This window comes from Pteronotus mesoamericanus, unplaced genomic scaffold (genome assembly GCF_021234165.1).
Source record: "Pteronotus mesoamericanus isolate MK-2021 breed Mesoamerican mustached bat unplaced genomic scaffold, CSHL_Meso_final scaffold_174, whole genome shotgun sequence".
NCBI lineage: Eukaryota > Metazoa > Chordata > Mammalia > Chiroptera > Mormoopidae > Pteronotus > Pteronotus mesoamericanus.
In genome coordinates, this window is record NW_026555309.1 from 23,788,140 (window position 1) to 23,815,185 (window position 27,046).

Sequence of the window (27,046 nt, forward strand, 5' to 3'; positions counted from 1 at the left end):
CAAAATAGCCAATGATTGCATCCTTTAAGCAGGTGAAACTGCTGTTTGGGTTGACTTTGTAATCTTCCCCTTACCTACCCCACTTCCTTGGCTAGGATTTCACTTGTGCTTCATAGGTTTAGAGCAGGGGTGTCCAACCTGCGGCCCATGGGCCACATGCGGCCCAGGATGGCTATGAATGTGGCCCAACACAAAACTGTAAAGTTACTTAAAACCTTTTTTTTTGTTCATCAGTTTTCATTAGTGTTTGTATATTTAATGTGTGGTCCAAGACAACTCTTCCTTCCAGTGTGGCCCAGAGATGCCAAAAGGTTGGACAACCCCTGGTTTAGACCGAAGAAAGTTTGTGAGGTGCTTGAAAGGAAAACATTATCTTTTGAGGCAACTCCCTCAGACTGGGTATCTATAGGTAAGGCAAAGATAGGGGTTGCGGCAGACATATAAGTATCAGTGAAATTTGGGGCTCAGGAAATGTGGAGTGACTCTTCCAAGTGTCATCACATATATTTGTCAGCACTTCAATTCTTGAGATCACTTTCCCAACGAGTCCCTTTGTTTTCAGGCCATAAGTTCACACTGAGCTGTAACTCAAAGATCCATAGATCAAGTTCCACATCTGATGTTTTAATATATGTCTATCCATTATGTATGAGATAAGTGTTTTTGTTAGAACTATTTTAGAAACTCTTTCTCTTAGGCTATGCCTTGAGCTAAGAATTTAAATTCCTGAATCTTTTTTCTTTCATTACTCTCTGTAATACAGTTATGCCTAGTCAGCCTACCCCACATTCTTTACGTTTCCCATCCCATCCTACTCAGAACACCTCCTCACAAAGAGCCCATGAGGAGAGCAGTCACTTCTGCCACCTGGGAGGCACAGTTTTACACAGACTTTAATGCCAGCTCCAAAATCACACCGCTGCAGCGGGGATCGCGTTACTGGCAGAACACTACACTCTTATTGCAGGGTCAGAAGACATGGCTACCCCTGCAGCTGCTGTACCAGCAAGCCTTGAGTTCATCATGTCCCATCCGTGTCCTCGGTTCCTACGTCAGACTCTACTCAGTGCTTCTGATGGGTGGAGTCTGAATTATAACTGGGACTTGAACTCCAAGGATGTTTGGGAAAGGTCGATTTTTAGCCTTTCAAATCTGCCTACAGTAAAACCTGTAGAAAGAGATCTGAACATCTTGGATCATGGTTTTTCCCTGGGGAGATTTGTTTTAATAATATTGGCTTTTATCTTTTTGTTTTTAAATGTATTTTTACATCTTGGAGTAATTTTACATTTATGGGAAAGTTGTAAAGATAATACACAGAGTTCCTGTATATCCTTTACCCAGTTTCCCCCCTATTTACCATCTTACATTTGTCAAAACTAAGAAACTAACATGGGTTGATTACTATTAACTAAACTCCAGATTCCATTAATATTTTCATTAATTTTCTCTTTTTGTTCCAGTATCTATTCTAGGACACAATACTAGATTTAATTGTCCTGTCTCCTCAGTCTCTTTTGGACTATGACAGTTTCTAAGTCTTTCCTTGTTTTCTATGACTGTCAGGTTTGAGGATGACTACTGGCCAGGTGTTTTGTAGAATGCCCCTCAGTTTGGGTCTGATATTTTTTCTCAGGGCTGAACTAGAATTGTAGTTTTTTGCAAATAATTCCATGGAGATGAGGTGCCAGACGTCCTCTGCATCAGGAGGTAACAGACGTCCACATGACATCCCTGATGATGTTAACTTTTGTCACTTGGTTAAGGCACTGTCTGCCAAGACTCTCCACCTCTTCCTTTTCCATACTCTGTTCTTTAGAAGCAAGTAATATGTTATCTGGGAACTTTAAAGCCAAAACAAATGGAATCGAATCAGTGTTTATTTAATGGAAGGATCCTGGACTATGCAGGTTGTAGACAAAACCTGTCTGCAAGGTGGGAAAATAAAACGTGATACGAGAGAGATGCTGATGAAAAATGGACAGAATCATGGCAGTGTTTCCAGGAGGCTCAGAGAAGCCCCTGCTTTCTGAAGTTATATTTCACACCACTGTTGTGCCAGAAAACTTCCTTTTTCATATAAACTAGCCTAGGTTGGATTTCTATATTGACAACCAAGTAGATGCTAAGTAGCATATTACCTCATTAAATTGCTATGAGAATTCAATGAGAACTAGTATGCAAAGTGAGTGCCTACCACAGAATGAGCCACCTGGAGGTACTGATACATCTTGGATGTTATTATTATTAATTGATGCCAACAAGTTTTTTGAATCCATTATAGTCAAATGTATTATGGAAACAATTTTGGTCATGAATTTCTTGATAATAATGAGGATCTGAGATTATACATTAAAACCATTTGTTACTGAAGCACTGGACTCAGTGAAAAGTGACAAGGAGTTGCAGCTGTACCAAGACCTTGCTGCTTGTTCAATAACTGTGTCATGTTTGTGTTAGATTTAGAGGCAAATAAAAGAGCAGCCTTATATCTGAAGTACATAATTATCTACAATCTTCTTCCCCAAGGAAAGGGCCATCAGAGCTAAGTCTTTTCCTCAAGAAGCATCTTGGGTTCGCAAATAGTATGAGCATTCTTAATGTCTCATGACTATTACCTAGAGCTGTTTTAGCCTTGAAGTGCAGAGAGAGGGAAAAATGAACATTTATATCTTTTGTACATGCCCTTAGTTGATCTGTTTTGACATTTATCTATAGTCATGAAATGAAAGAATAATTTAGGCATTAGTGACTTTGAATTGCTCCCATTTTATTCTCCATAGTATAATTTTTTTGAACATTGAGAAAATATCAGCTATCAAGAAGACAAGCTTTTAAAAAGCCCTTCAATGAAGCCATCTTTATATCTCTTTTTCTGTTGTAGAAATCACCTATGAATTAATTTAGTCCTGATTTTCTAAAGGCAAAACTTAGTATGAAAGAAATGCAATGGAGAAGCAGCCCTGTGTCCAAGTGTCTAAAACGGGCTGCCTTTATTTAACAGGAGAATATGCTCAGTGGTCAGTGCCAATATTGGAAGCTAATTAGAGATGCTTGGCAGTGTGATACAGAAGGAATTTCAAGTTAGAGAAGTGGTAAGGAAATGTAAAGGAGGGAAGAAGGGCAACCTAGAGCTATCCCCGGACAAAATGGTGAAACAGGCAGTGTCTACTCCGTGCCGTCCGACCTCGAATGTCAATCCCCTCCATCATTTTTCCACTCCCTGAAACCAAGAGACTTAACGCATTCCCCGTAAGTCCTCCCGTTTCAGATCTAGACATTCACCTTCCCCTTATAACCCATTAATGTTTCAGCTAGCACCTATGGAACACTGAAGATAAAAATACAAACATATATAAATCCTCCATGAGCTTGTAGTTTGAGGGGGCTGGGGGAGAAGCAAGAATATAGATAACTAAAGCAAGTGGGAGAGGTCTACTGATATAAGAGGTCACCAAATGGCTCAGGTGGGATAAGGAAGAACTGGGAAGAGAGAAGAGGAATAACCAGGGATGAGGATTAAGGTGTGGCAGGACAGACACTGAGTGAGGAGTTCCTAGAAGACCGTGTGTAAAGAAGACAATGAGGGAGAAGAGTAAGGAAGAAAAGGTCTTGGACCTGATGACATTAACATAACTATAAAATGCAGTTTAAAGAAAGTGATTCATGCATTCATTGCATTATTTCTTCTTGTTTTAAAAATTGTTTTTAATTTATTGACTTGAGAGAGAGAGAGAGAGGAAGGGAGGGAGGAAGGGAGACAGAGAGAGAGAGGGAGAGAGAGACCAACCTGTCCTTCCACTCACTTATGTCTTCACTGGCCAACTCTTGTTTATGTGCCCTGATTGGGGGTTGATCCTGCAACCTTGGCACATTGGGTCGATGCTCCAACCAACTGAGCCACTTGGCCAGGGCTGTGTTATTTTTTTTAATAAACAAATTAAGAGAGGTAGCAGGTGAATTGCATGGATTTGGGGACAAATACAAAGAACAGGAGTTACAACCATTTACTTAAATCCTAGCATGAGCCATATGAAAGACATAATACATTTACTATAAGAAGAGCAGCATTTTCCCCTTATATGTTTAGGATTGGAGGAAAAAGAGAAAAAAACCCACTTTTATAACTAAGTTATTAAATGGTTTACACAATGATTAAGAATGTTGAATGAAAAAGGAGAGAATGGGCTTTAAGAATACAGAGAACAATCTTTTCCCCCAGAGACAGCTGTGGACTGGAGGCCTGTGCAGACTGGGGGGCTCATTCGAAGACATTGGTGAGCAGCACCACCTTGGAAGTAGCCAGGGCCAGAAATAAAGATGAAAAAACAGCCAAGAGGGGACTGCTACTCTTAGGCAGGCGAATCAAAGCATTTGAGCCTAAAGAGAGACCGGAAATATCACTTAAAAGCATTAGTATTCTTTTGCTCATTCCTAAATAATTCAAACCAAACGATGTCCCACTAGGGGCTTGCTGTCCTTCTTTGTATATGGGGAAACAGGCCGGTCCGTGGCTGTGGCGGATGCCTATTATTTCTATTTCAAAAGCATCCCCGATCCCTTCTTCTGCTGACTGGGTACTTTCCCTCCTTTTGAGAACTTTTTCTCCCCTGTAGGATGTGTGTGACTCAAGACAGCCAACCAGAGTCCTTTTTCAAAGATTGACCTGCTCATCAGAGCATGAGGTTTGCTTTCTTGGCAAGATCAAAAGCTCAGCCTCTGTGTAGGGCAGGAACTGCACTATGGACACAGTCTGATGGAGAATGAAACCAACACTGAAAGCAATGCTGAGAGCAAGTGGGTGAGAGGGAGGGAAACATATTCCTGCTCATGGTAAGCCATGGAGCAGCCTGCCACTCCTTGCTCTCCCGAGTTACATGGCCCAATGCATGTTCTTTGCCCGCCTCAGTCAGTTAAGAGTTGAGTCTGTTACGTGCTATTAAGAGTCCTGAATGCAATATGGTTTTGAACTTCATATTTAGGTAGAAAAAGTCTAAACTTTGAAATTGAACTGCCTGTTTCATGATTATGCCTACTGCTCATGCCGTAGTGTGAAGGTGTTCAGAAAATCATAGCCATTTTAAGATTAATTACTGAGAAAGGAAGACGGAAAACAACTGGGATAAAGGTAAAGTATATTTTTCATCTTTTTTTCCTGACATACAGAGAAGAATGAGTGAGTTATGCTGATACCCTAAGGAAGTTCCATTTGATTTCCCAGTGAATGGCTCATATAAAATTATAAAAATGGTATTGTCATTATAAAGTGGCTCTGGTCCTGGAGACGCCATCTATTGGAAACACACTAAAGAAAAATGAATCAAGGAGTTGGAAACAAGAAAGTAAAAGATTAAACATTAATTGATCATCTATTTTGGGGTGGGTATTGCACCAAACCGTAAGTGGGGAGGGGAGGAGGCAACTTAGGAAGGAAGACAACTTAACCCAAATGGGCACATAGCATTACAGTTCTGTGAAACAAGCACATCTGCCTGATAGGTTTAGCAAACCCTCAGTAATTTGTAACAATGGCAAATGAAAGTAGCTTTAGCAAAGAAGCTGAACTGTGATATATTATAAACTACCTCTAGGTGAATGCACTGCTCTTGGATGATTCTCAGTAAATTCTTTCTGAATGAATGAATAAAAATGAAAACAGTCACTTTCAACAGAATATACAAAATATAAGCTGTAAATGCCCAGGGCGAAAAAAATCGGGACTAGGGGGGAATAATGGAGAACAAAACTCTCAACCAGCATTTTTCAGTATTTAGCACTCTACAAAGAATAATTCCTAAATTTCTTCAGCCCTAATTCAGCTAAAACTATTGACTCAAGGGAGAAGGTTGTGTGGAAACCATGGAAATTTCTAGTCTGGCAGACTCTGGGTCAACACTATATTATTATTCAAGGCAAGAGAGGAACATCTCGTCTCAGGACTTCAACGTCATCTGTTAAAAGGGAATCATAATGATTCTTTTATAAGGTGGCTCTCAGGAGTGAATTTAACCCAGAAGACACGTGTACCTCTCAGGACGAAAATCTTCAAAAGTAGATTACCAAGATTGAGGTAGAATATACTCCACAATAATAGCGGGAAAACATTACAGTTAGTTTACAGGTGCAGTAGTGGTGAGACAGAGACTGATAGCGCTCAGGAGACCTAGGACACATCCTGGCCCTAACTTGGCAACGGAACCAACCCCTCATTAGGAAGGGTTAGCAAAGGGACAGCAAAGGGACAGGTTCCAGTTTAGGTGTCGCAATCCACCCTTCTTTTTGTGCCCTTTCCTTGTTGCAATTTAAAGCCTGGTTGGAAGAGGAAGTGTGGAAGTCGAGCGTGGGGAAGGGAATAACAGTTCAAATAACAAGAACGAGATCACCAAGGTCAGGGTGGATGTCAGGGAACTATGCAAAATTCTGCGGACTCGTAAATGTCCAGAAAAGAATTCTGCATCGTGGAAGTTCTTTCCAGAGTCCCCTTCAGCACGCCTCACACAGCCCTTTGACCCAACCCACCCCCCGGGGCTGGGGGTTGTTGAAAGTCGCCCTTTCCTCCTTTTTCCTTCCAGCAAAAACTGGCATCCAAAAAACTTTTTTCTCTAGAAGTCTGAGTCAATTTCCTGGAGCGGAGCTTTTACATCTCTTTAATCCGTTTCTTTGGAGAGAACCGAAGGAGGGAGCCCGAAATCGGGGCAGCCTTGGGCTTAGCTCCGCCGAAACCCAGGGGTGCCTGCGAAGAAGGAGGCTTCGTTTCTCCCGGGTGGGGTGCGGAGCGCGGTCAGGGACCTAGCAGGACGCGCGGTCTGGACCTCGACCCCAAGCACGGGAGTTGCGGGGTATAGGTTTCATTCCCAGCCCAGGCTTCCGCAGGGGCTATTTTTAGCGGCACAGCGCCCCCTTCTTCCCCGGCCTCCAGCGTGGTAGCCTCCGGCTGGCTGCAACCGCTCGGTGGCTCCTCTCCGTCTCCCCCGCCGCCGCCGGCTCTTGGTATGGCCCACGCGGGCAGGCGGGGGAACTGAGCATGTCTGGAACCGCTCGGCGGCCTCGGCGGCGGCGGCGGAGGCAGAGCCGGGCTGCGTCAGGCTGAGCCCATTCACCGCGCGGACGCAGGAGCGCAGCGCCAGTGCCGCGCCGCCCAGCCCCGCCGAGAGGGGCGCACTCGCCGTGGCGGGGCCCGCCGCCGCTCACCGCAGCCCCCTCCTGGCGACCCGCAAGTAAGTTTGTGAGGTTGTTGGGCTATGGGGCGAGGGCACTGCGCCCCGGGGAGCCCGGGCTAGCAGGCGGGAGGCGAGGTTGGCGCCCGGGAGATCTGGATGGCCGCTGTCCCCTGTGCCTAGCTCCTCGGCGAGCCTCTTGGCCAATTTGAAAGCGGGTGGCCACTGGGATGCCCGAGCAGAGGCTACCGGCAAGGCAGGAAGGCTGAACTGGCTCGGGCGGAGGTCGAGGAGAGAGGAAAGGACCGCGCCGGACTCGGCAGGCCAGGAGCAGGCTGGTGCGGGATGGAGAGGCTGGGCTGAGGATGCGGGCGCCCGGCCGAGAACAGCCGCAGAGGGAAAGCGGGGTGTCTCCGGGGGGTAGGGTGGGAGCGGCGTGAAAGCGCAGTATGCGAGGCATAGTAGAGGGTGAGCGTGTCTTGGCCTGAGTGGCAGGAGGGAAGATGGGTGGAAAGTGGGGCGCATGGAAAGCGGATTTGAACTAGAGCAAAGGACGCCGGTGGGACAGTGGGCTCCGGAGAACAAGGGGACCCTGATAATTTAGGGAATCAATACCAGGTCAGGACGATATAATGATGGAGAGAGGCAGCTTTGAAGGGAAGGTTTTCGGAGGGAGTACGCGCGGCCACATGTTGGGAGCCTGCTGGAAAGAGGATGGAGACAGAAAGTGGCCTGGAAGGGGCAGCAGGAAAATCGCTCAGGGATTTCGGTGAAGCGGAGGAGGGAAGCAGTGCAGGGATTGGACGGAATAACAGGGCTGCCGGTGGGCCGAAAGGCTCAGGAAGGGGTTGTAGGCTACGTGCGGCCCCCCGAATAGTGACTTAGTAGCGGTTCTCTGAGGGTCACTTGCATCCCAGGCTTCTACTCCGTCTCCTACCTGGCTCGGGCGCCCGAGGAGAGCTCTACTGGAGCTTATAGGAGACTTGGACTAATCTGGCTACCGGGAAGGTAATCAGTTACAGGGGAGCTACCGGGGCTTCCCTTAAGTAGTTCCCGGCACCCTCGGGGTGCAATGTAGGGTCTGAATGTGTGTACTTCAGGGTGGGCGAGGGGAATGGTGTCTGCTATAGGCCCCGGGAATCTGTGGTCTCGCCTGAGAGGTGTGGTGTTTTGAACCAAGAAGTCAGGCAGAAGTATGCAGCGTGCAACTCGCGGCGGGGCGTGCGAGTGTGCGGCGTGTGAGTGTGCATGTGCGCGCGCGCGTGTGTGCGTGTTGCCTGTCCGGGGTCGCGTGTGTTGCTGCAGTGTGCGTCTATGACGAGGAGATCCTGGGCTCTACCGGCAGCACGGGGAGGGGATTAAGGAGAACGTGCTTTCCTACGTCTCTTCTACCTCCTTTCCCCAGGGTCACATTCTTTGCTGGTCCAATGATGCTCCTCTCTAACCTCTCCCCGGCCCTCGCATCCCCCAAACCTGACGCTGCTCTGGTCCCCTGATCCCGTACTCGGAGGAGGCGGCCGTCCCTCCACTGCCGGAGGTAGGAGTCCCGGCGGTCAGAGGGGCTGGGCTCCTGATCCACTGGCCCTTCCCTGGGGCGTAGCTCTGGAGGTCCGCAGTTCACTCTGCTGCCCCTGCAGGTGACGCGGTGAGGTTGCCCCTCGGATTAGGGCAGCGCGATGGCTCCAAATGACCAGTGGGAAGAAGCCCAGAAGAGTAAGCAGCGCTTAATGGTGTGGGAGGGGGCGGAGGGAGCTCCCCCGAGTGCCCCACACATTATTGTACCTTGAAAAGACAAGATTAATAGAATCAACAAGCATCTAGTGCGAAAACCTTTATGTAAAAAACGCCTCCGGGATAGATTTCACCCACCAACCTCAAGAAGGAAAGAAGCTTCTGCATACAGGATTGGAAACTGAAGCGGGACGCGGGGTGGGGTGGGTAGGTGTTGTCACCAAGTTCCTGGCTGCTCAGACTCCATCCGGCTGCTGTGTTCTTTCCTTGTCCTTGGTGTCATATTGTAAGTGAGACTTTATCAGATACAAGGAAATGAGGATGAAGGCGACTCTGGAAACCCGTGCCATCTGTGGAAGGACTTAAAGAAGGGAAGTGGAAACTGTACCTACTGCCTGCCGGTACCCAAAAGGGCTCTGAGATTGTGTGTGTGCAACCATCAGAGTTCTGGACGTCCAAAAGAGAAGGCAGCGGGGCGGGGGCGGGGGCGTGGATGACTCTAAAGAAGTGATGAGGGATGGTATATGGGTTGTTTTGTAGAGTGATCAAGGACCTGTGGAGGGACACAGCCGAAAAGACAGCAAACTTCTAATGACCAGGGCTTGTCCTCTTATTATTCCATATGACAGTGGCTGGCCTGGTTTCTAGTACAGCAACTCTTGAAATATACCTTTTGAAATACTGTATGTCTATGCTTCTGAACATGTGTATGGTGGAAAGTTTGAATAAGACCTTTCTGCTTCTCTTCCTATGTTTGTTTCGTACTATTATTAGTCATTGTGCTGACAGTAAAATAAATGATTATTTTGGCCATTAATTCTGTTCTCCCCAGAGTACTGTTCAAATAAAACATAACGTTACATGGTTGCCTTTTTTTTTGTTTTTGTTTGGTGGTCAAGGAGGAGGGATTGTTGGGCAAATTGATTAGGCTGTGATTAAAGGCAGAGTTTGGGCCTCTGAAGCTCTTACGGGCCTGTGGAGATGAAGCCTTCGTTTATAGAACGCTAACTTTAATGTGAAATGAGAAAACCCTCCGTTCTTCATTCTTTACTTCCTGCATTGGAAACACAAAGGATTGTACCTTTAGTCCTCAGTAGCCTAATTTGGCACTAATTTTCCTAGAGGATTGTTCTCTAAACCCAGATATGCCCTAGGAAATGGCCAATGGAATCTTTGCTGCCCTAAGGTAAAGGTACTTTTTAAGTGGTGGTGAAATGGCTTGGTGGGGCAGAATGATGATAGAAATGTTAGTCAAAGTGGAAGAAGAGACATCACTTTTGCTTACCCTGGGGTATCTTATTGACAGAAAAATGGTTCACACTGGGGCATTCTTGCCCTGCAGGGACCACTGGCAATGTCTGGAGGTGGTTTTGGTTGTTACAGCTTGGGGGAGGGGTGCCTTGGCATCCTATGGGCAGAAGCCAGGCATGTTGCTGACATTCTGCAAGGCACTGGATGGTCACTCATAACAAAGAATTACCTGGCCCCAAATGTCAGTTGTGTTGAAGCTGAGACACCCTGGTTTCGAACAAGATAAGATTAGAATGAAAAGCAATTCCTGTTAAGATGCTTTCAAATATTCCTATTGGAAGTCTATTTTGAAAATCAAGAGTAGTTAATATTTAGAGACTCTCTTGCAAAATGGCCCCATGTTCAAAAACACTTTGTTTCAAGGAAATTAAAGATGTTTTCCTTTTAGTAGAATATCTTTTCTGTCTTAAAAAACATTCCAAAAATATATTAGGAATGTCTAAAATGACAGGTTATATAGTATGCATGTGAAGTGAGTAAATAAGTTTGATAAAAACAAAACTGTTCAGCTACTATATTTTTCTCTGAACTTGTTTGGTAATAGCCTTTTAAAATATATAGCTTTAATTTTTTAAATTATAATTAATTGAATTAAGGTTACAACTAGTAATTTCTTCATGTAGTAAGGGATTGTTAGATGAATCAGAATCAGAGAATGTTAGATGAGTATTTATTAGAAGCCTCAAGAAATGTTACAAAATGAAACCTTAGTATTTGTAGATGTCTACACAGGAAGGTAAGCATCCCATATAATTGCTACGTATTTAGTGTCAATTTTAAATCAATAGCATGGCATGCATTGAGAAACTATCCTTTCTAGCCTGTAGCACAATACCTAGAGAGGAGGAACAATAGCTGATATCCTTAAATGTGATAAGATCAGGGAACTGTCCTAATATTGACCGTATGCAGGAACTCAGAACACTTCACTAGGTAAAAGCTTTGTCATCACTGAGGCCTAGAAAATGAAAGAGATTTGGGCCCCCTCTCCTGCCCCAGCCCTATCGGTTGGTTGGTTTCAGAATCTGTTCTGCAGGGATCATCATTAGGGCCGCTTACTTCCCTTCTCCTCCTAATAACCATTTCCTCCGTCCTTGGCCATTACCATCCCTCAGTCCCTCGGGAATTCCTGTAGCAGAGGAGACTGTATACTCCTGCTGAGTCCCCTGGGCACCCCAGAACAATCCCTCCTTTTCTCCTGTGTGTACAAACACAAACAGCCCTGTACTGCTTCCAAGGTGGAACAGAGATTTGCGTCTCTCTTGGAAAAAGGCAGTGGGAGCGCTCTTGTTTCCCACAAAGGCAGCCTCAGTTTCTCCACTTGCATCTTTGAATTGTTTTTGTTCAGTTGTTTGTTCAATTGCCTGTTGTTGCTCTTAGGAAGGCCTTGTCTTTCCCAAGGGAATAGTGAAAGAACTGAGGAAAACAGAACTTCAGCTTGAGCAACTCTGGTGTTGAGAGAGAGCACCTATCATTGGACTATGTGAAAGCTCAAAAATGACTTTAACCAGTGAGAATCATAGCTTATAAATTCAACAAGCCTTTGCAAGTTCCAAATGCTCTTGGACTGTTGCATTTGCAAGACTGAGCTGCCTTGTGCATCATAACCAGTTTGTAAAAACAAGTTCATCCACAGAATATACATACATTCCCTATGTCTCTAAAAGCCTGACTGTAAAAAGGAACACACAATGGAGAGTCATTTTCATGAAATTTGGAGCAGTTCTATAGCCTCATTCTTGAAAATACTTTCAAACACAATTGGTGAAATGCAGATCGAGAAGAAGCCGTTAGGAGGAAATCAGTCGCGTTGATTTCTATGTGGACTAGATAAGAAGAGAGTGAGCAATTCGAGGTGAAAGGGGTCAGTTCTTGTTTCTCTTTAACTTTATTTAGGAAATAGTTGCTGATTTTTTCTGACATCTGGACAAGGGAAGATGGTTGCTTGGGTGGATGTGTGCCCTCATACACTCCTGACAACCGTGGTGGTAGAAAGCAGTGGCGCATTGGCTGGTACTGGTGGGTGGTGTGGAGCAGAATTTCAAATCGATTCTGTGCTAATAATGCTCGCAACAGAGTCTTTGAACACATACTTTCAAAGATTGGTCATACCACATCACTATTTTGAGGAAACTAATAGAAAAATTACAGAAATGAGCATTTTGCTGTTTTGAGTACTAGGTAATACCTATGTTTTAAACTATTGGAGTATACTTATTTGTGGGAAAATGAAATAATATAGCGATTCCTCTTACCTTTAAACAAACTTGCTATTCATTGTGTAAGCTGGAAAAAGAGCAGTATGAGGGGAAGGAATTTTATCAAACACTGTATGTTGCCTTTGCTGAATTCATGAACAACAGCAAAAGCAAAGTTTTGCAATTTATGCTATCGCAAAAGCAAAGGGAGTTTCTTTTTTTATTTCCTTTTAGTGTATTGTTAAGGATGAGCAATATCAGTGCATGAAAAAGGCTATCTTGCCTGTGGAAGGTTATGCTTTCGTTTATTAATGCCTCTACATCTTAAGAAACAAGTAGCCCAGAATGTTTCCCCGAGGCTTTCAGCCTTCTCTCTAAAGATTTGTCTCCTATGTCTTCAGAATATTCATTAAGTGATGTCATTTGGAATCTGAATACTGAGTTGAGTTGGCTGAGGCGCTTCTAATTCTGTGATCTCGAGTTGCCTCTGTCCTCCTGAAGAAGATGAAAGAAATGGGAGCAGCATATGGGTGCTGCCGGCAGCCAGCTTTACCCCAGGCCATGCATGCTACGTGACAGTTGGTCTGGGACCCTCGCAGACCAAGAAGTAGATCTGGGTCTTCTGGATTATGAAGCGTGATTTTAACATTGTTATTGTGAACTACTGTGGTGATCAGGCTTAAGAATTACTTAATGTATTTGGAAAAGGGTGCCTGATGAGCCATAACACTAACCACCCATTACAAGGAAACAGATACAGCAGATTAAGGAGAATCAAGAGCTTTGCAGTCAACTCTGGCACTTGGAGTAGTTCTGTGACTTCAGCTGTAGGTGGGTTCATTTGTTTGTTTTTGTTTTTGTTTTTGTTTTTGTTTTTGTTTTCATGGAACTCTTCCTCATCTTTGAAATGGAGTTGCTTTCCCCTCCCCTGTCCCTGGGCAGTTTACTGTAAGGCTTTATGAAATAGTTTCTAAACAGAGGTACCCATTAAATAGTGGTGGCACTTACACTTCCTTCTAGTGCTGACTTTAAATGGCTACTGTCCCTGGCTACTACTGTCCAAGAAGGGGAAGGAAATGGGGAACAGTTAGGGTCATTGATGAGCAAAATGAGATGGGAAAGGACCATAGAGGGTGGATCATAGGTTAGGAAGGGATTGGGGAGGTGGTTAATCTGATGTCCACTCTTGACCTTTAAGATATTGGGGATTTAGGATTATGAAGTGATTTGCTCAAGGTCAATGGTCACTGCATTATTTCAACTGAGTCTACATTTTTCAAAGTCTCCATCCAGACCCTTTTCTACCTGAAGAGCACACTTACTTTCTTGGTTAAATCAATGTTTCTCCTGTTTATTTAAAAATGCTTTTTCAGCTCAAGTTTTGACACTTTAGATCTTCTCCTACAGGTAAAAATAAGTCATTAATGGAATCTCTAATTGAATTTGTTTGGAAGAGTGTTCACCTAAAAGATCAAAATGATCAAGCACAACTTAATTTTTTTTCCCAAATGGGGTGAACATAAGTAGGGTTTTAGGTAAAGATGTAAAAACAAAAAATGCCACTATAGATTATATCCTTCAACTAAGTTATATCTATGAATAATCACAAAATTGAAGATAGGCTCTGTTTATGATTCTGTTATTAGTTAATAATTTTGTTTTTGTTTTAAATGAGTTCAGGGCTGTTGCCATTGTGGTTTTTTGAGGACTTTCAGAGTCCATGAAAATGTAAATACCTATATGTGTTAGTGGTACTTTGTGAATTATAAGATATATTATGGATGTTATCTTATTTGTAGCTTATGAGGAAGATATGTAATCAATTGCAATAATAAAAGGTTTCAAATTGGAAGCCAGGGCAGATGACAACTTTGAAAGACCTCTCCCTTTAGAATCAGACACACTTGAATTCAAATCTCTATTTTTTAGTTAGTGGCTTGAAACTTGGACAAATTACCTGCTTTTACAGCTTCTCCTGTCTTTTGAGAATCACGCCCACCAGGTTACAGGTGTGATGATTAAGTGAGATAAGAGAGGAAGGATCTTAGCATGATTTCTGGCTTTCTTCTTTGTCTTTGTACACTGCCCATTCTACCACACTTCAGCTGTGCCTTTGAAAGTGATCATTTATTTTTGAATCTGTTCAGATTCATTCACTGTCAAGAATCAGAAAATCTAATTTCAAGTGGGTGAGTGAAAAAAAAAATGAGAGAGAGAGAAACTTAATGACTGCAACTGAGGAGGGGACTATGGCTCTAGGTAGGACCTGATTTAGAGCTCAGACCATGTGACCAGTTCCTTGTTTTCCCATTGTACTTTCTTAGCTCCACTTTCTAAGTGTTGGCTCCATTCCTGACAGGCTTTCTCCTTGGGGTTCTAAGGTGACTGCCTGAGGCTTGCTGGACTTTGTACTCCCGGTTTCATATCTAATTCACATCTAGTGAAGAGGAGAGTCTTTCCACAGTTCTTGCAGAGGGAGTTGCTCTTTTCAGAAATCCCAGCAAACATCCCCCTCCCATCTCACTGGCTCTAGTCAGTGAAAGAGCCTGTTCCTCTAATCACAGTAGCCAGAGGATGGTGTGTACTTGTTGGGAGGTGTGTTTTCCTAGGGAAAGGTGGGAGATTGTTTTTGGGAGAAGGGGGACTGTATGTATGACAGGCAGATAAACAGTTAGGGGTTACCATGGCTACCATGGCACGTGTGTTATTGTCCACCTCCCCCCAGTGTGGGAGTCATGGTTTTATTTCATTTGAGTCATGGCTAAAGTCCAGAGAATTTTTTATCTTCTCTGTTATTGAATATGTCTTTCTAGTGCTGGATCTAAATCTTCATGATTAAATGAAACCAATGCACAATAGCTTTCTTCCTGCAGTATACATCATTAAACTGGCTGGGAAGACACTGGGATGTTTTGTTACAAATAAGTGTTTGTTAAAGGAACAAATTAGTGCATTTTCTTACATTAGGTACTTGGTCGTAGGATCTCTGTTTTCTCAATGTCAGGAGTAGCTGTCATCATGTACATTATTATCTAAGATTTTGGATCATGGGGGAACTTGCTGGCCCCTGGCCCTATATCCGTAGACCAGATTGTAATGTACACTGAGGTTACTAAGATGTTTGCAACAAATGCTTACTAGTGTTTGCAAACTGCTACTCATGGGCAGCTAACTCTAGAAAGGTTAATTGGTTAAATCTTCATATTTATTTTAAAATTCTGCAATCCTCATTGGAGCTGTTGTCCCAGAAGTCTCTTAAATGCAGTTGTTTTCTAAGACAAAATGTGGTCTTACACTGAGAATTAATATATTAATGGACTAAGGATTCTTTTTCTCCTCTATTTAAAACTCTTTCTATAGATCACAGTGACCGGCAGTCACAACCACATATCACATTGAGCAGAAGGAATGTTAACAGCCATGATAAATAGCTTCGAGCAAAACATTTCTTTCTTCTGTTTTCATTTATCTAAATCATTTGGTAATATAAATTAATATAAGTGCCTTATTGTAAAATGTTTCAGCATGGGAAGATGAAGTCACATATCCTCAGAGTTTTAAAGCTAACTCTCAGGCTACTTGTGATGGAGGAATGAGTATCTCAGTATAGCAGTTGGCTTCCCCATAGCTTCCAACAAGAAGGAAAATACATTCTAGCACAATGAAGTTAAAAATTGAAAAACTATAGGAATCAGCATGTCGCTCATTACCTGCTAGATCTATTTAGGGCTTAAATTTGTAAGAGGGCCAAGGAGATTTAAAGGTGCCCTTTTATGCCACTGAAGTGTCATTGCAATGAGTTTTTCTCTCATTACCAGCATGTTTTAAAGTTTCAAACGAGTAAGCCTATTGGTGAGTGTAGAGCAGAGGAAGAATAAGAGATGGTTTTTAATTATTTTAACTATAAGATGAACAACCAAGAGGGTAAAAAAACCATTCTGGCACTATTGAAATGTTCGGCAATCTTTAGAAAAATCTGGGGAGATATTTTAACACAGCCTTATAGGTACAACTACTGATTTTTATGTTATATATTAAGAGTTTCATGTTTTGGTGCCAGTCACACATCATGTTTGTCATGAACTGTTATGGGAAATTTCTCTCTGGCTGTTGCAGTTGCTTGAGGTTCTTAACTGAATTAGATAGAAAGTGACTGTGGTTAATTTATGCAAAAAGGAATTCCTGGGATGTTTAGGGAGGAGTTCATGGAATTGAAGAGAGTGCTGAAGAGTAAGTCCTTGGAAAGGATGCTACATTCACTGCTGGGATGAATCAGCCCTAGTGTTTTCCATCACTGTGTCGCTGCACTCAAGACCGAGAATTGAGAGAGAAGGGGGAAGGGAGGGAGGGAGAAAGAAACGGGCTTCAGTGATGATGAATTACTAGAAAGGTAAAGAAAAAATAGAAAACCCTGATTGTATTATCTAAACAGTATCTATGTGAAAGACAAAAACACTGTGTTAGTTTCCTGAGACTGCCCTAACAAAGGACCACAAACTCGGTGGCTTGACACAACTAATTTATTCTCAGTTCTGGAGGTTAGAAGTCTGAAATCAAGGTGTTGGCAGAGCTGTTCTCTCTCTGTAGACTCAATGGGGAGAATTTCTTCCATGCTTTTTTCGTAGCTTCTGGTGCTGCTATTTAGTAGTCGTTGCCATTCCTTGGTTTATAGCTGAGTCACTTCAATCTCTGCCTCCATCATCACAGAGCATTCATTATCCTCTGCATCTGTGAGTTCGTGTATCTTCTCTTCTAAGGGACACCGGTCATATTGGGTTAAGGGCCCACCCTATTCCAGTATGATCTCATCTTAATGTAAGCAGTAACATCTGTAATTACGCAGTTTCCAAATAAAGTCCCATTCTGAGGTTCCAGGAAGGACACGAGTTGGGGAGACACTGTCCAACCTAGTACAGGTGTGATGTGGATAAAACCAAAAACAGTGCACACAGCAAGGTCTAAAGAGTGGGAGGGGGTACTATCCTATTGTTCTGTGTTACACAACTACACCTCAAGTATCATGCCTGGTTTTAGGTGCTGCTTTTCAGATGATCCTGTGTCCCCTGGAGACCAGGTGGAAAAGCCATTTGCTCTTTAAGAGGAGTTTTGTTTAAGTATAGACAATAAACTTGGCAAGGAGGAATTTAAGATAATATAGTATGAGCTTACAAATGTCAAAAGGTGTAGTCTCTATTGCTTACTTAGAGATAACTCATCCCTCTGGCCGGAAGGTTCAGGAAAGCTGGTTTCCGCTTACTGTAAAAAAGAACATTCTTACAGTAACAAGGCTCAGGAGAAGAGCCCTTAAATGAGATAACTGTACAAAGTTTCATGGTCACTATTATCTTCTGCTAGGAATACCTAGGATGCTAGCGACCCCAAAAACAGTTATTGAGCATCCAGCACAGTATTATAAGCCAGTGGATGTTGAAGTAAACATGATAGTCTCTAGCTAGTACAAAGATAAATATCAAAGAGGTGTATTACCATAGCGATGAAGAACAATCTAGTATCCGGCACAGTATCTGGCACAAAGCACAAAATCAGTAACTATTTGTTGAATGGATTACTTTTTTAATGAGAGTCCCCTTTACACATATGTTCGAGTTGTTTACCTGGAGTACTTACCCGATCACTACCAGCCGTGCCGTAATCATTCACACTGCCTCTTTATAGCCTTCTGGTTATCCAGGATTACCTGGCTTAAATATCATCCCTTTCTTGGATTCATTTTTCCCATCTGAACAATGGGGTTGGAGGTGGGGGGTGATGTTTCCCCTTACTCCGTTGTCTCCTGTAAACTACCTTTGCCAGCATAGGTGGACCCGAACCTCTGAAGTTAATACATTAACGTGAAGACCGAGGGCACTGTGGCTAAAGCAGTGTTTCTCAGACTGGTTTTATGCGAGATGAATTTGGGTGGTATATGGATATATATTGAATTGAATTGAAAGGATTTTAAATCTGTCTCTTTCTGCGTTTCTTATTAAGGCAAGAAGTTTAAATTGGTGCTAGTTTTTAACACTTCTTCAATACACACATCACTTCCATTTTAATACCGAACAGGCTTTGAAATACAAAGCTTTCAGAAGTCCGGTAAAACTGTTTTGTTTTAATGGTATTCATTTTTGTTATCTTCCATGTATGCCAAGCGCTAGTTTCCATACAAAGTGATGATGCAAAGCCTCCTTTACAATTCCTCCAGTTACTTTTTTTTTTAAATGGTATGATATTTAAAACCATCAAGAAGGTAGTGTATACCTGATGGTTCATGTCTAAACTTTCTTCCCTGCTCTTCCTGGCACCTGGAAGCAGCTATTTTTAGAAGACTCCTCACTTCCCTTGCTGGTTCCGATGATGAGTCACCTGGCCCAAAGAAAGGGAAAATTGTGCACGTAAATACGACTTGGCATGGCTTGCGGTGCCTAGATTCTGTGTATTCCTGAACTATCTTTTAAAAGCAATTCAAAATGTCTTTTGGGGAGTGGGCTTTTAAAGCATATTCTTAGCTTGATAAAATGGATGACCAATTAATTTGTGTAATTCTCAACTGTTTTTTTCCCCCACCCCCACCTGCTATCTGTCATAGGGTACAGACTTCAAAGAAAAAAGGAGATTAAAAAAAAATTTTTTTTTCACAGTTTCTACATTTTAACATCTCAGGGAATTAATCGTGATACTGAGGGAGTTTTAAAAATTGTAAACATATCTTGTTTAAACAATCAGACTTCTACAAGGCGTAGAACATGGAGGGGCAGTGGCTGTTCCAGGGCTCAGCAGCCTGGCTCCTATTCGTGGGAAGCAACTGCTATTTTCCTGGTGATCGCTTTCCTGTGCCTCAATATACACTTTGAGTTCCAGTTCCTAGATTAACAGCTATGGGAGATGAAGATTTAAACCTTTTATTGTACTAGCCCTTCTTCACCAACTCCCTCCTCCACCTTCCCACTATTCCCACCATTATTTTATTAATTCTTGATAAAATAAAAATTTAGAAGTTCTGTTTTCACTTCTAATGTAGACGGCCTTAAGAAATCACGTCCACCCTTCCAATGAGAAGAAGCCGGATGATACATAAAATTATAACTTGTCTTGAGCCCCGTCAAGAGCTTAGGTCACAGGATAAGTAAGTGAACTGAAATTTAAAGAAGGTCATGCCTTTCTGAGGAAAGATGGGTCACAAACCCTTTCACCTTTGGCAGAGCATACGAAGAAGAAATTGTCTCCCTAAAAGTGAATAAGAAGAATACACTCATTCAGAGCAGCGTTACTGAGAACAGCCAAGGGGTGGAAGCAACCCACGTGCCCACTGACAGCTGAATGGATGAGTAAAGTGTGGCACATGCATGCAATAGAATATTATTCAGCCTTAAAAAGGAAGGATTTTCTGACACATGCTACAAAATGGATGAACCGTGAAGACATCTTAAGTGAAATAAGCCAGTCACAGAAAGATAAATGCTGCATGAGTCCACTTAATTGAGGTAACTTGAGTAATCAAATTCATGGAGATAGAAAGTTGAACGATGAGTGTCGGGAGTTGGAGGGAAGGGGAGATGGACACCTGTTGGTTAATGGATACAGAGACTCTGCGTTGCAAGATGAAAAGCATTCTGGAGGTGAATAGAGGTGATGTTTGCGCAACACTGTACCAATGGACTTAATGCCACTGAACCATATGCCTAAAATGGTTAAGAAAGTAAATTTTGTGTTATGTGTATTTTACCACAACTAAAAACAATAATAAAAAATTTTAAGGCAGGAAGAAGAAAAAAAGCATTTAAAATCTTTAATCAATTCTTAGAGGTCAAGGAGGGCTAGCAGGATAATTGAGAATTACTGGGAGTGCAGGAGCAAGAGGAAGCTGCACTCGCCACAAGCTCTTTCCCATGGGCCTTTGCTCAGTATGTTCCAGAAAATTTGGGGCCAGGGAAGTTGACCAGAGAGAGAGAAGCCCTAGGTTCCACAAGTGTGCAGATAGTAAGATGTTGCCCTTGGAAACAAGCACAACATTTCATGTACAACCCTAGGTTCCTCTCTCATGCAAATACCTCAAGCTGCTGGGGGAGGGGCGAGACCCCACTGGGCCCCCAGATCTGACATTGAAACAACATGGAGATCTGCAAGTGATTCAGAACACGTTCCGGTTGCCACAGAGGGAGGGAGGGAAGGAGGAGCAGAAAAATTGAGGGAAAGCTGGCCCAAGGCCCAGGTCCTTTGGGCCTAAGATTGAGGATAGACCCAGAGAACTCAAACGTTTGGAGCAGCTGTTTTCATCATTGCTAAGACTGGAAACACCCCAGGTGTCCATCAGTTAGAAAAATGGGTAAACAAATTGTGGTGGTATTCCATTGATTAGAATTTTACTTGACAATAAGATGGGATAAAAGGAAAGTTGCTGAACTCACCACTGTGCCAATGATCACTGAGAATAGCCATCAGGGAGGGAGCCATGAATATTTCATGACAAACGTGGCACTTTAGAAAATGCAGAGGCTCAGAAGTAGATTAAGACAATTATGTAGAAAGCAGGGGTCGCTGAAAGGAGTTGACTGTCAGGAGAGGAGAGACCTAGAGACCATAATTTTCTAGGCAAGAAAAAATCCTACATGCTATCTGTTGTGTTTTTGTTTTCTTTACATTATGATACATAAGCTACTACAGATTTATAAATTAATCTATTTATAAAACTCAAAGTCTATAAATAGCTGTATAGCTTCCCCCTACCCTAAATTTACGTCAGATTCATTATAACTTCTTCAGGGTTAAAGGATCTTTAGAATTCATCTAGTATCCTTCTAACATGGGTTTTTTTGTTTTTTTTTTTTTAACTTGTTGTTTGCAGAAATGGATAGAATTCAGTTAGTACACAAACTTGGGTAGAGAAAATAACACCTTTATTGTTACTAACCCCGTTCAGATCTAGCACCGTCCTTAATATTTGGTGTGGGCCACAAACCAGGAGAGAGCAGCAGCAGGACCCATGACTAGGTTACCAATAAGTCACAGATAACATATCACATTAGAGATGTTTGCAGATATTTTAAAAAAATTAATGTTTATCCCTATTTTGAAAGCGTGGTGGTGATTAGATCTGCCGTTAGATATTTTTATTAAAGTATTCATCAAGAAACACATATACCATATTGCCAACTCATCCATTTAACATTTGATCACATTTTAGTTTCCTTTGTGATCCTATGTATCTCTCTTAGGCAAGGTCATAGACTTTAACAGACTTCTGGAAGGATTCAGAGCATGAAAAAAGTCTCAGAACCTAACATCTTTCTTGGACTCTCAGTTGTAAGTTCCATTCAGTGCCCATGGATTTGTCCCAAAAGCCTGAACCGTTGAGTGTGTTTTCATTTACCACACTTGTGCTTGATTTGCCAGATGCCAGCTGTGCCATTTCATAGGAAATGTTGGTTCTAGCAGGTTCCATGCCAACTGGTGAGAGCAATGGGCACTCTTGACAATAGCAGGGCCAACGCAGTCTCAGAAGGAAGGGCCCCTGTGCGATGCATTTCAGCCTTGCCTGTTAGGGGGCCTCGGTGGGGGGCACCATCCCACATTCACGGCTCTGGATCTCTGCACCCTGGGCGGGGAGACGGCAGCTCCCCTCACGCGCTGGGGAGGACATGAGGACGGTTGATGCCACACTTCAGAGCCAGACGTCGGCGCGATCCTTCCAGTTTTGATTTGGTTCCCTGGCAGCCTGGGTATGATTTAAATGAACACATCTCCCTCCCCAGGATCTTTATTTTTTTATTATCTTTTCTTTTATAACTGTTCTAAATGCTCGCATGCTAGAGCACCCTGGGTGACCGGCGTGCCCGCAGGGGCAGCGACCTCGTGGGGACCCACGGGACCCCTGGGGGGTGGGAGGGTTGCTCCCCCGTGGCTTTATTTTGTAATTAGATACCCAAGGAATGGTCTGAAGATACATTTTCTAAATATCCCAGGATAGCTTATCTTATTTTTGGGAACACTGATGGGAAGTTCTGCCTCTTTGGGGATAAAACCTGCTCTTGTTTAACTTCTGTCATTGACCCAGGACTGGTCTGTAAAACCTCACAATTATCTAGGAATTTCCTGAAGTGACTAAAATGCTCTTACTGTGAATTTCCTGATGTGTCCAAGGAATGCAGATTGTAGGGAAATCCTCCAAATCAGAATATATTTTGGCAGAAATAAGCTTACTGGGAAACAGTAGTCTTGAGCTGCACGGAACATTTTTCTAACAAATGTTTGGGATCCGAGCATGTCTCAGGCCCTCAGCTGAACACTGGGGATGAATTAAGGGGGAATGCAGGCACGGCGCCTGCTCCCCTGGGTGTCGGGGGTAGGGTGTCAGCTTTAGTACCAGAAAGGCCTTCTGAAGACCAGGCCGGTGAGACTGGAGGCCGTGCAGCAGAGTTACGTGCATCCGAGAAAGGAGGGGTCCCTTGGCTGAACACTGCATGGGGCTGGAGTTGGGGGCAGGAGTAGAGGGGGTTTCCAAGCAGAGGGAGGAGCCTGGCACGTGATCAGTGTGGCTGGGACAAGGGTGACAGTGGGACCAACCGGAGGTGGACAGAGAAGCCGGCATCCGACGATGAAGCATCCTGTTGGCCAGGCCGAGCATTTTGTTCTTTGAAGCAGTGGGTGGTATGGTCAACTATCCTTTACGGATACAGAGGTAACTATTTTTTCCCCCCAAGAGTACAGATAACATTCATCAAAAGCAGGATGGGTATCAACTTGTAAAACAGTCTGCCATTTAAACACAGTGGACACGACACATGGACCCAGTACATACACACTATTCCAATACTGTCCCTTCACCTCTGGGTAACCAGCTTTTAGTTTAAGTCCTAGAGTTCAATTACTTGTCTCTTTGAGGTTCTCAGCTGAGGGGATTGTAAACCACTTGCCTTTGTCATTTGCCTTTGAAGAGTTCTCCGTAAAGTTTCTATTATAAAAGCAATTCACATTATCTTCGATCTTAAAAAAAAAGGCTATTAAAAATCACTCAGATATCTGCTTTCTGTTTTAGTTGGCATGGTTTATCTGTTTATTTGGACTTTGTTATAAAAGGCTAGAGGTATTATTAATACATCAAATTGAACTAACTTGCAAGAAAACCCTTTTTCAGGGATGGTACTCTCTGATACATTTAAATTTGTAGGAAAATATTTCAAATTCTCCATTTTCATAGAGTAGGCAGTTAGACAGGCATGAGCAGAGCAGGAACGATAGGGCAGGTACTAAATGTCACTGGGGCAGAAAGTCCTGGGTGGCTAGCAGTGGGAAAAACTAGAGCAAATGACAAGTACAGGCTAGGGCTGTACCCCCAGGGTGATCTTTCCTCCACTGGCATGTCACTAGTTATGCTGGTCAGACCCCCTTAGAAAAGGAACGGGGGGCTGAAGAATAGCGTCATATTGACGTCCACGCAAGCACTTGCACGACTACTCCCGTAACATTAAGCCCTCAGGCCAATCAAATCATCTTAGGAACAAAGTCTCAGGTCTGCTGACCACAGACACAGAGTCTTGGTGAAACTAGGGATGACATCTAGGCCTCAGTTGTGTTTCAGCTCCAGGCCCACAAAAGCAGCGAAACCAGATGAAGCAACACCATGGCTGCCGTCAGGACCAGCTGCAGTGACTAATGACCCCCTCCCCTAGTGCCGGTGAATCTTAGAGAACAGAACCCTGAAAGGACATCCCTGCAAAGCTGATGAATATTCTGTTAAGATCCTCCCCAGAGACCTCCCCTCAAATTCTTGCCATTAGAAAACAGAGAAAAACTCTCAAGGCAAGGGACCCAGTGTGCTCGCTCGCTCACTCTCTCCATTAGAGCACGCCTGCGCTTTCTTTCCCAGATGCGTATCCTGTGCTTTTTTTCTCCTATGCTCCAAGAGCCCTTCTTTTTCCTCTGTGATTTGTTTCCTGAATCCATGCAGCCCAGCTGGCTCATTTTTTTCCACCTCTGTGACTTTCTAAATAAACTTCTCGAGTAAGAGTTCTTGGCTCTGAATTTTTTCTTCACCGAATTCAAGAACCAAGGTATAACATTCACGGCTAACAATTTGATTACCAAATATGGGCCACAGTGGCACTAAACACTCATTGATGTCTCATGGCCCTGTCAGCTACTGCAATGGAATCTTTGTCATTTGGTAAGAATGTAAAATACAGTTTTACTTCCACGTATATACTTTTTGACATGGTAACATCTTGTCTGCAAAATAGTTGAGCAGCTCTGCCTCATTTATAGTGTTAGCTACCAATGGATGAATTAGTTCCCAACTCATTATATTACTCTGATAAATAGTCAGGCTTTGTTCATTGGGTACTCTGAAACATTGGACGTGAAAAGAGGAGCATTTTTCCCTTTAAAGCTGTCAACCCAGGGTCTCTGTGTTCCCATATGTGCAGTTTCCAAAGTGTTTCATATGAAGCTAAAGCAGTGTGTGCTGAAATGGCTGGCATCAACCTGTGCTAGAGGGAATTAGTTTAGTTTCCAGATTATTTTTGTCTAGTATACAGAACACTGCAGAGGATACTTATTGATTCTACATTGTGAAGGACTTTGAAAGGTCCTCACGACAAGGATATTAGAGGAGGTTACTATGGCATTACAGAAGATTCTTTTTCTGTGTGTTTGGCATCTTCACTCATAATATCAACAAGAGCCAAAGAGCCTAACCATAGAGCTTTGTTCAATTTTTCATGTGCTTCCATGAAAATGTCTTTTGTCTGTACAACGTATCTTTTGTGGACGGTCCCCACCCCCAGTTTTCAGTTATGCGGTTGATGTGGGTGTGACCTGTGTCCTTTGCTGCCATTCCCCTAGGGGTTAGCATGTGACCCAGCCACAGTACAGCTGCCTCTGGCCACAGTAATTTGTGTAAGGGAACGTATACATCTCAGGGGGCAAGATGATGAGGGTGGTCTTCCCTGGGATTTTGACAGAACGCCAAGAAAATGCTCTCTTTCTCCTGGGGGTTACAAAACTGTGAAAATTTGTATCGAGAGCTGCTGATGGCCACCATTGTCATCAAAGTGGTGAAAGTGTGCCTGAAAGTGAAGCTGTTCCAAGGAAAACAGAAACAGATGAAAAGGAACTTTTCAGCCCATTGACCCCACACCACCTGAAGTCAATACAATTCCTGTCCCGTTATTTCCCATTTACATTTAAGATAACTGGAATTACGTTTTGGTTACTTTCAATTAAAAGAATTAAAACATGAATGCTGACCATAAAGTGTCCCTATACTGAGGTAGCAACAGAAAGGGAGAGGTCTGAAGGCATCATCCATATGCCTGTGAAAGAATTGAAGTCTCTCTTGCCCTGAGCCAGGGAGAGTTTGGAAGAGGTAAAAGGATGTGCTGACTTTTCCTTCCTGTTGCCATTCCCTTTAGATAGCATTGTATCACTAAAACTTCATTTTGAGGCAGCAGATTCCTAGTTTTTCTCCTATACAGAAATGCGAGACTTAGTATTGCTATGGATTACAGAAACAAACAGAAATGGTAGCTGGCTGGTACCTAGTTACAGCCTTGCCATACAGAATACGTGACTACATTTATTTGCTACGCATTTGCTTTTAGCAGGAGGCATTCTAGGGTCTATTGTTCAACAAATAAGATATTACAACCCCAGTAATGGTCTTGAACATGAATAACAAGATTAGAGGGACAAGCAGTAAAATTAATAGAAGACAAATTATCCTCTATTTCTAGTAACTCGGCAATGAAAGACATTTATGTTCTCATTTGGACATTAAGTAGCTATAGAACGTGAGTCAGGCATTTTGGACACAAAATTCTACCAGAGCTTCATTCCATTTTGTATCCTAGGCATCAGTTTCCTACAGATACTTCTTTTTAAAGACATGGAAGAAAAGATACACAGTGAGGTAATGAAAATGAGTATTTCAAGTGTCCTGTGACCATAAAGTGAAAAGCAAAGAAACTATAATACATTTCTGATACAAGTTTATGCTAGTGTTTTATTTTTTCATGCTTCCTTTATGAGGAGATCCATATAACATCTATCAGTTGGGATTGTTCATGGCTAAAAGGAATCCTAGGGGAATCAGAGGTATTATTAAGACTCACTTTATCTTACATTGATGCTTGTCTCATGGATGATAATCTCTGCTAAGAATGCTATGAGATAGATAGGCCCTTTAGCTAAAAATAGAGGCTGATTACTAAGCTTTAAGAAGAGGTACTCTGTATGTGATCAGTCAGTGACCAGAACACATTGTCTTCCAGGTTATGGTCTGAATGGTCTCCAAGTACATTGTGAAGCATCTTGGTTAGCTCACTTCCATTGAAAGGGGAAAAGACAATAACCACTGACTTTCCATAAGGTATCCTAGAATATACTGAGGTATTTATTATCCCTTGTGCTCATGTAACAGGAAAAAGAGGGTTCTTTTCCTCAGGAATTTAATGGGAAAAAACATCACATTTTCAAAAGAAAAAACGCTGCACAGGATGAAGTAGTATGAAGATAATGAAGCTTTGTTGTGCTGTGTTTAGTGAAGTGATGGCTTAATAGTCTGTTGCCTAGGTGACAAAAAAAATAGTTCTTATCTTTGTATCCCTGGGAGATTGTTTAGTAAACAAAAATTAGCACTCACATTTAAATTTG

General features: G+C 42.9%; 1 protein-coding gene across 1 annotated transcript in view; it reads left to right on the forward strand.

Annotated features, from left to right (window-relative positions):
* Nucleotides 1–7,071: 7,071 nt before the first annotated feature.
* The window catches only part of OXR1 (oxidation resistance 1), a 370,698-nt gene continuing 350,723 nt past the window's right edge, over nucleotides 7,072–27,046 (forward strand). Inside the window, exon 1 of the mRNA XM_054590386.1 lies at nucleotides 7,072–7,217. The gene's annotated coding sequence lies outside the window, so the exon portion shown is untranslated. The remainder of the gene's footprint in view (nucleotides 7,218–27,046) is intronic.